Source organism: Anolis sagrei, chromosome 3, assembly GCF_037176765.1.
Source record: "Anolis sagrei isolate rAnoSag1 chromosome 3, rAnoSag1.mat, whole genome shotgun sequence".
NCBI lineage: Eukaryota > Metazoa > Chordata > Lepidosauria > Squamata > Dactyloidae > Anolis > Anolis sagrei.
In genome coordinates, this window is record NC_090023.1 from 28,305,271 (window position 1) to 28,314,609 (window position 9,339).

Below are 9,339 nucleotides of genomic sequence, written 5' to 3' on the forward strand. Positions count from 1 at the left end.
TGGATTTTCGTATAAACTTCCATGGACAGCAGTTCACCAGATACATAAGTATCAGGAAATGATTTTTGACTATTTCAATTTTTAAAACAAAATGTGTATTACTTGCGCATTTGTAGAGAATGAAAACAACTGAATAGCACAATACAAAGGAATATTAATTCATCTGTGAACAAAGCAAAAAAAATGGTAATGAAAAAAGTTTACTAAAAACTTTTCAAAGTACAGTAGTCTTGCTTATCCGTCTTTCACTTATCCGACATTCTGTCTTATCCAACGCTCTTGTCTGACACCCCCTTTTACTTCAGCATTTCCCCTTCAATTAAAGAAACACTCCCCAACTCTCTCTCCATTCCCAATAAGTGAAAAAGGCGAGACATGGAGGAGGAAGTGGCAAGAAAGGGGGGAAAGAGGCAGGACTGGAAGCAGAAGCATCCTCCCTCCTTCCCTCTGTGATTTCCACGCTCCTCTTCCGCATCCGGGCACTTCCTGCTGGGCCACTCGAGCCCTGAGGCATTGCCTTGCCTTAACCTCTGAGTCCCTGTTGTTAGCATTCCAGGTGTCTAGCACCACGTTGGATGGGTAACACTCGGAGACTCCATATTATCCAACATTTTTGTTTATCCGACGTTCTGCTGACCCATTTATGTTGGATAAGCGAGACTTCTGTAATTTACTGTAAAAGTTATACAAGAGCAAACTGCTGTTCTTTGAAAAGTTTTGGGGCTTCAAAGTTTCAGATTTCCACCCCAGATGAAAAACATCATAAGTTTTGAAACTATCCCAAGTCACAGATACAATGCACAATAAATTGGTCTACTCACTGAGTAATGCATCAATACAATTGTCAACACAGCTACGGGATATATTTGCATACCGTTGTGGAAAGAGAAATGTTCTACAACAATGTGGTTTATGAGCCTTTTCAAAAGTGTGGAAATGGGCTGGTTGCCTTTTTAAACCAATCTAATCTTCAGCTTATAAACCTTATCACAGTTTTAGACTTTTTCAGCCGCAGAGCCTTTCAGAATAACAAGGATGAACAGAGATCAGATAACACAAAGCTCACCACTTGGCCAATTCAAACAAGTGGGACTGAACATGTCTTGGCATCCAAAGGTGAGCGCAGGACTGCCGCCAAATTAGAAAGATGTCTGAGCCAAAAGCTCTAATGGCAAAAGTCCAGTCAATTGTGTATCCTGGAAGCTTCTGCCAATGCCTCCTCAACCAATGAGAAAACACTGCTGTCTCTTCTAATGACGTGAATTAATCTAATACTTCTTTTTCCACAATGGGTCACACTGCAAGCATCTCCTTAAATAAAACATTCAAGATCTTTAATTTTCTAAGCAGTTTCTGGGCAGTTCAATGTCTGTTCCTTGGAGCTTTTCCAGAATGAATAGAAAACACCCAGATTGTCTTAACAATACACATTTTCAAGAATAGCTGTAAGTCACCAAGTTGGATACAGAGCAGTCCTCCTGAATCAATTGCAGCTTGTCCTTCATATTAAGGGTAACTATGGTGGCGCCGTGCGTTAAATTGCTTAGCTGCTAAACTTGTTGACCAAAAGGTCGCAGGTTCGAATCCGTGGAGCAGCATAAGCTTCCGCTGTCAGCCCCAGCTTCTGTCAATCTAGCAGTTCAAAAACATGCAAATATGAGTAGATCAATAGGTACCGCTCTGGCGAGAAGGTAACGGCGCTCCATGCAGTCATGCTGGCCACATGACCCTGGAGGTATCTATGGACAACACCAGCTCTTTGGTTTTGAAATGGAGATGAGCACCACTCCCAGAGTCGGACACAACTACACTTAATGTCAGGGGAAACATTTACCTTTACCCTACGGTAGGCATAAAATTCAGTAATGCAATGTTTTTGAGCTTAATCTGGGGTCAATATCTGGCTTTCTGGTCACCCACACATGGCTATCCCCCTTTCCCATGTGACAATACTGAGCAAATTGCCTGTTTCTGTACAAATTTCTCATGAGAGCTGAGGTCCAAAACATCTGGAGGACCAAAGATTGACAATCTCTGTTGTGAATGCCAATAAGAGCTCCAAGGTAGAGATTTTTTTTTCTGGTTCCCACTCTACAGGATGGAGTGGGGACTGGATTAGAAAACTACCAAGCTATTTTCCAGTGATGATATTATGTGGTTCCTATTTCTGCATTACAAGCTTCACCTGCAAAAATCCAGAAGAAGAAGAGTATTGAAACCCACAGAGAGGACTTGCCCCATTATGCTATTTTAATATTTACTCAGTATGGTGCCTTTGTATTCTGCTTTGGTTAGTCCTCACCTGGAATACTGTGTCCAATTCTGGGCACCACAGTTCAAAAGAGATATTGACAAATTGGAAGATGTCTAGAGGAGGGTGACTAAAATGATCCAAGGTCTGGAGACCATGTTCTATGAGAAGCGTCATAAAGAGCTGTGTATGTTTAACCTGCAGAAGAGAAGGTTGAGACGAGACATGATAGCCATTTATAAATATGTGAAAAGGTGTCATTCGGAAGAGGGAGCAGATATGTTTTTTGCTGTCCTTGACTTAGGGCAATGGGTTCAAATGTCAGGAAAGGAGATTCTACCTGAACATTAGGAAGAACTTTCTAACCATATGAGCTGTTCAGTAGTAGAACTCTCTGTCTCAGAGTGTAGTGGAAGCTTCTTTCTTGGAAACTTGGAAGCTGGATGGCCATCTGTAAGGGATACTTTGTGCTTTTCCTGCATGGCAGTGGGTTGGACTAGATGGCCCAAGTTATCTCTTCCAACTCTATGATTCTATGCACCGGGTACACCATCAACATTTGCTCAAAAAAATTGGAAATGATAGTTAACAGTGGGAAGTTGTCCTCTACAGACATTTCTGTGTGCCATGTTATCAGGGCCTCCTGGTAAGTTTTTAGAAATACTGCAAAGTTTCTGAGTAACAATTCAAACTGTTCCCTAAATTTCTGGAAACAGGGCAAGGTTTCCTGCTTTGTCAATATTTGTGATTATTTGGTATACACTTTGAATCTCGATAAAATAATGAAGAGTAGAGACACTGGAAACAAAGATCTGCATAGTTAAAGCAATGGTATTTCCCATAGTAACCTATGGATGTGGACCATAAGGGAGGCTGAGCAAAGGAAGATAGACGCTTTTGGACTGTGGTGTTGGAGGAAAATTCTGAGAGTGCTTTGGACAGCAAGAAGGTCCAACCAGTCCATACTTCAGGAAATAAAGCCCAACTGCTCACTAGAGGGAAGGATATTAGAAGCAAAGATGAAGTACTTTGGCCACATCATGAGAAGACAGGAAAGCTTAGAGAAGATAATGATGCTGGGGGAAATGGAAGGAAAAAAGAAGAGGGGCCGACCAAGGGCAAGATGGATGGGTGGTATCCTTGAAGTGACTGGATTGACCTTGAAGGAGCTGGGGGTGACTACGGCCGAGAGGGAGCTCTGGCATGGGCTGGTCCATGCGGTCACAAAGAGTCAGAAGTGACTTAATGAATAAACAACAATTTTGAATTTGTCCATGTGAACACATGTTCTAGATTCAAGACTATGAACAAAAAAAGAGAGAGACTGGGAATTAATTTTGCAGTCTTTTTTGACTGAAGTCAATTCATTCATACTGGGAATGAAAGAAGACTTTTCATGGGAAACTGAACCTGTTCTATTCAAAGAGCATAACACTTGGCTTAAAGGAGGGCAAGAATGAGCAATATATGTTTTTAGTCTGGAGTTCTGAGAAATAAATACAAACCAGGCTCAATTACTGAAAGCTTTATGCCAAGGCATATGGATCGAGCCTTCTCCTTTGCTCCATTATTTCGGAATGCAATTCATATTAAAATACAATTTAGAAATCTTTGGCAGGTAAGTAAAAGCACAGATGGCTGTCACTTATAGAATACATTCTTAAAATCTGCAGAGGAGTTTAGGGAAATGCAACAGACCAGTTTAGGGAAATGCAAACATAAGGTTGTTTGAACATCCAGAGCATATAGCTTCAGAAATACTTTCCCACTTGAATTGCTTTCAAACTCAAATACAATATGTGGCAAGGTCAGACCCTGGGGAAATGTCAGACTTCACTGCACGGATGACGGAAGACTCTTCCAGGCAAATTGAGGAAAGTACTTCTAAATCAAGCAGGTCTGGAGATAAGCACCAATCTCCTTTACATTAAGTTATTTTGTTCAAACATGACTAGTTTAGGGAAATATCATTACAGTCATATGGAAGTAAGGTTGGCTTCAATTTTCTTCCCAGTAACAGTGCTGTATGCTATATTTCAGAGGAACAAAGAGGCCAAACCACCTCTGAGGGTCCTTCCACACAGCCATATTACCCAGAATATCAAGGCAGATAATCCACAATATCTGCTTTAAACTGGAATATCTGAGTCCACACTGCCATATAATCCAGTTCAGTGTGGATTTTATACAGCTGTGTGGAAGGGGACTAAGTATTCCTGGTCAAGAAAACTCTACAACACTCATGCTCAGCTAAGTAGACAGTAGGCATGGGCAATCCATGGTTCTAAATGGTTCTAAAGTAGTTACAGAACTAGAGGGCGTTGGTGCTTTGTTTCTAAAGTGTTGCTAAAACTGGTGCTTTGCTTCTAAAGTGTTGCTAAAGTTCTGGTGGTGAAAATTTCAGAACTCTAATAAAACTTTCAAAATTTCATTATTTTGTTATTGGTGATTTTTATCACAGAACCAATTAAGAACTGTCATTTATAATGAAATTTTGATTAGTTTTGATTATTGATTTATCATGTCAGAAGCAAATTGAGGATACAGTTATAATGTATTTAAAAAACCACAAAGTTAAAAACTTGGCATTGTACTAGATTTCCTTTGACCACTTGGAGTACCTCTGGTGTTGCTGTGAGTTTGTGGTTTGCTCTCCTCCACACTCACATGTCGTGGACTCGATTCCAGCCACAGGGGGAGCTGCCACTTCATCGTCCACTTGTGACACCGTGTCCTTTGATGGAGTACTTCCTCATTCTTCTGCATGCTGCTGGAAGGTTTTATGGCGTCGTAAATTAAATTAGACTCCCCGCATAAAGCAGTACCTAAATTTCCTACTTGACAAATGCAGCTGTCTTTCAGGTCATCTGTCTGAGGTGCTTTGAATGCGATTCTTGGCAGGGGGTTAGACAGGATGGCCCATGAGGTCTCTTCCAACTCTAGGATTCCATGAAATGTTGAGCAGGCTTAGTAAAAGCAATTTAGCGCTGCAAATTGAAATTTCACTCATATTCTTAAAAAAGATCCCTGATAAATAACATCAAAAAAGATAAATGCATTTTGGGGAACCACAGTGCTTAGTAGCTTGTGCATCGCCTGGAGAAAACGTATAATTAGTTGGTAGGAGAAAATGCGGCAAGACACACGCTGAGTATTTCATTAGAGTCACACTCTTCCTAATTGGGAAATAAGTCTTTTGCTACCCAACCACATGAGAAAATCAAGTTTACAATGCATCTGGAAAATTAACATGGCAAGCTAATCACTTAAAATGCACTCTAAAAGAACAGAATTTCTGACATACCATTTCCATGGTACAGTGCCCATTTCTCTATAGCACTTTAACAAGTTAATAAAATGGCATTTCCCCACTCTAAGCATAGCAATAATTTATCGCAGACCAGATTTACAAGGTGGCAATTCGTAATGAAAAATATGTATCTTGTTACAAAAAGGAAGTAAGAGATTATACTAAATACTCAAACATGCTGAAACACAAGCATATTCCTAAATGTGTCCCACTGAAGCACTTAGAACCTTTTTTTCATGTCAGGAGCGGCTTGAGAAACTGCAAGTTGCTTCTGGTGTGAGAGAATTGGTCGTCTGCAATAACGCTGTCCAGTGGACGTCTGGATGTTTTACCATCCTGTGGGAGGCTTCTCTCATGTCCTTGCATGGGAAGCTGGAGCTGACAGATGGGAGCTCACTCTGCTCCCTGGATTCAAACCGCTGACCTTTCAGTCAGCAGTCCTGACTGAGACTCATTGCACCATCAGGGTCTCCACAACTAAAATGATGTTTTCATGCTTCAAGGGAATCATTTTTCAGGTGTCCAGAAGATAAAATAAGGCAAACATTACATAATTGTTATTTCTCGTTAATCCACAGAAATGAGAGTTAAGTGTCAGTTTTACTGAAAATGAAAAAAAGTTGAAAATTGGGTTTTCAAAGTTTTAGAAATGTACAATGATAGGGCAATAGAAAGTGTGCTGGAATTGGGCCTAACTTCGATTTTATGCTAACAGTGAAGTCATAAGAAGAACTTAAGCAAGTTTCTTGTTCTCAGTCTCCACTCCAATGGGAATTATAAAAAGCACTAGAGAAAGCTGGAATTGTGAGGTCGGTTGGCAAGATACAGAGGATGTTGTTTTGTGGAGGAAGGCCATCCAATCCTTTCAACTGTCCCATGTTTCCACCTCACTCTTGTTTCATCCATTCCTTCTTTTTGCCCACTTACCCATTTTTTTGTTTCAATATCTCCCTCCAATTTCATCAGAATCAACAACAGGGTGGAATGTCCTGTCTAGCATCATCCAAATGGCTTCTAACCAACTTACTACGACATAACTACGGTGAGGTGGATCTGTAATTGGTTAAGTGGACGAACACAGAGAGTGCTCACTAATGCTTCCTCTTCATCTTGGAAAGAAGTGACGAGCGGAGTGCCGCAGGGTTCCGTCCTGGGCCCAGTCCTGTTCAACATCTTTATTAATGACTTAGATGAAGGGCTAGAAGGCATGATCATCAAGTTTGCAGACGACACCAAATTGGGAGGGATAGCCAATAGTCCAGAGGACAGGAGCAGAATTCAAAACGATCTTGACAGATTAGAGAGATGGGCCAAAACTAACAAAATGAAGTTCAACAGTGACAAATGCAAGATACTCCACTTTGGCAGAAAAAATGAGATGCAAAGATACAGAATGGGGGACAATGCCTGGCTCGAGAGCAGTACGTGTGAAAAAGATCTTGGAGTCCTCGTGGACAACAAGTTAAACATGAGCCAACAATGTGATGTGGCGGCAAAAAAAGCCAATGGGATTTTGGCCTGCATCAATAGGAGCATAGTGTCTAGATCTAAGGAAGTAATGCTACCCCTCTATTCTGCTTTGGTTAGACCACATCTGGAATATTGTGTCCAATTCTGGGCACCACAATTCAAGAGAGATATTGACAAGCTGGAAAGTGTCCAGAGGAGGGCGACTAAAATGATCAAGGGTCTGGAGAACAAGCCCTATGAGGAGCGGCTTAGGGAACTGGGCATGTTTAGCCTGAAGAAGAGAAGGCTGAGAGGAGATATGATAGCCATGTATAAATATGTGAGAGGAAGCCACAGGGAGGAGGGAGCTAGCTTGTTTTCTGCTTCCTTGGAGACTAGGACACGGAACAATGGCTTCAAACTACAAGAAAGGAGATTCCATCTGAACATTAGGAAGAACTTCCTGACTGTGAGAGCCGTTCAGCAGTGGAACTCTCTGCCCCGGAGTGTGGTGGAGGCTCCTTCTTTGGAAGCTTTTAAACAGAGGCTGGATGGCCATCTGTCAGGGGTGATTTGAATGCAATATTCCTGCTTCTTGGCAGGGGGTTGGACTGGATGGCCCATGAGGTCTCTTCCAACTCTTTGATTCTATGATTCTATGATTCTATGATATGTTGGTGGGCAGCACCAGAGCAAAAGAGCAGCCAGGCAGAGATGCATAGCCTGACACTCAGAAGACATCAGCCAAGCTGCTCCCACCACGGTTATCTCGTGAATTCCTCTGGGACATATGCCAAGCCATAAAAAAGCAATATTTATCTCCATATCTCTCTTTCAGTTCAAACTTGGCAAGTCTATTCATTGTATTGAGTATCAAATTTCTTAATTACTTTTAAAGCAGCATTTCTCAACCTGGGGATCAGGACCCCTGGGGGGTCACAAGGGGGGTGTCAGAGGGGTCGCCAAAGACCATCAGAAAACACAGTATTTTCTGTTGGTCATGGGGGATCTGTGTGGGAAGTTTGGCCCAATTCTATTGTTTGTGAGGTTGAGAATGCTCTTCGATTGTAGGTGAACTATAAATCCCAGCAACTACAATTCCCAAATGTCAAGGTCTATTTTCCCCAAACTCCAGTAGTCTTCACATTTGGGAATATTGCGTATTCGTGCCAAGTTTGGTCCAGATCCATCATTGTTTGAGTCCACAGTGCTCACTGGATGAAGGTGAACTACAACTCCCAAACTCAAGGTCAATGCCCACCTAACCCTTCCAGTTTTTTCTGTTGGTTATGGGAGTTCTGTGTGCCAAGTTTGGTTCAATTCCATCATTGGTGGAGTTCAGAATGCTCTTTGTAGGTGGACTATAAATCCCAGGAACTACAACTCCCAAATGACAAAATCAATATCCCACCCCCAACCCCACCAATATTCATAATTGGGCGTATTGGACGAAATTTGTGCCATATTTACTCCAGTAAATGAAAATACACCCTGCGTATCAGATATTTATATTATGATTCATAACAGTAGCAAAATTACAGTTATGAAGTAGCAAGGAAAATAATTTTATGTTTGGGGTCACCACAACATGAGGAACTGTATTGAGGGGTCGCGGCATTAGGAAGGGTTGAGAACCACTGCTCTAATCCATAAGTTCCTTACTGTTTGTTTTAAGGCAGTTGGTAAACCAGCATTAATCCGATATTGTCACAATCATCAGTTTCATGCAAATTTTTCTTTTAAACCTTGGCCTTCTCATGTGGCATCAGTGCTTTCCTCAATCCATGGAATGACCTTTGACTTATCCCCAAGTGATATCAAAATCTTAATTCGCTGAGCAAATTGGGTCTTTGGACCATAATAAAGATTGATGATGCTCTTCGGCAGGGAGATGGAGCGACAGCACCCCACCCCACCCCTCCCTGTGGCCGGAACCGAGCACAAAAAGCCTCCAAGATGCCAAAGACTGGAAAAATAAATATATACCTCTGTTTTGTTTGTGTATAAAATGGCATTGAATGTTTGCCACATATGTACATTCTATGATACACCCTGAGTCCCCTTCGGAGTGAGAAGGGTGGAATAGAAATACTATAAATAAATAAATATCAAAATCCATACTTCTGGCTCCAAAACCTGTCCTCAACTTATGCATGAGCTTGACTTTTACATGAGAACACACAGTAATCCATCAAAACCAACAAGTTGCTGTCATGTTCCATGAATCCAATCCCTTGCTTATTGCATCCTCGTCACCATCTGTTTCCTTAAGGCCAGAAAAGACAAATGTTTACATCACGCACAAAAGGAAAACTGCTTCACAATAAAG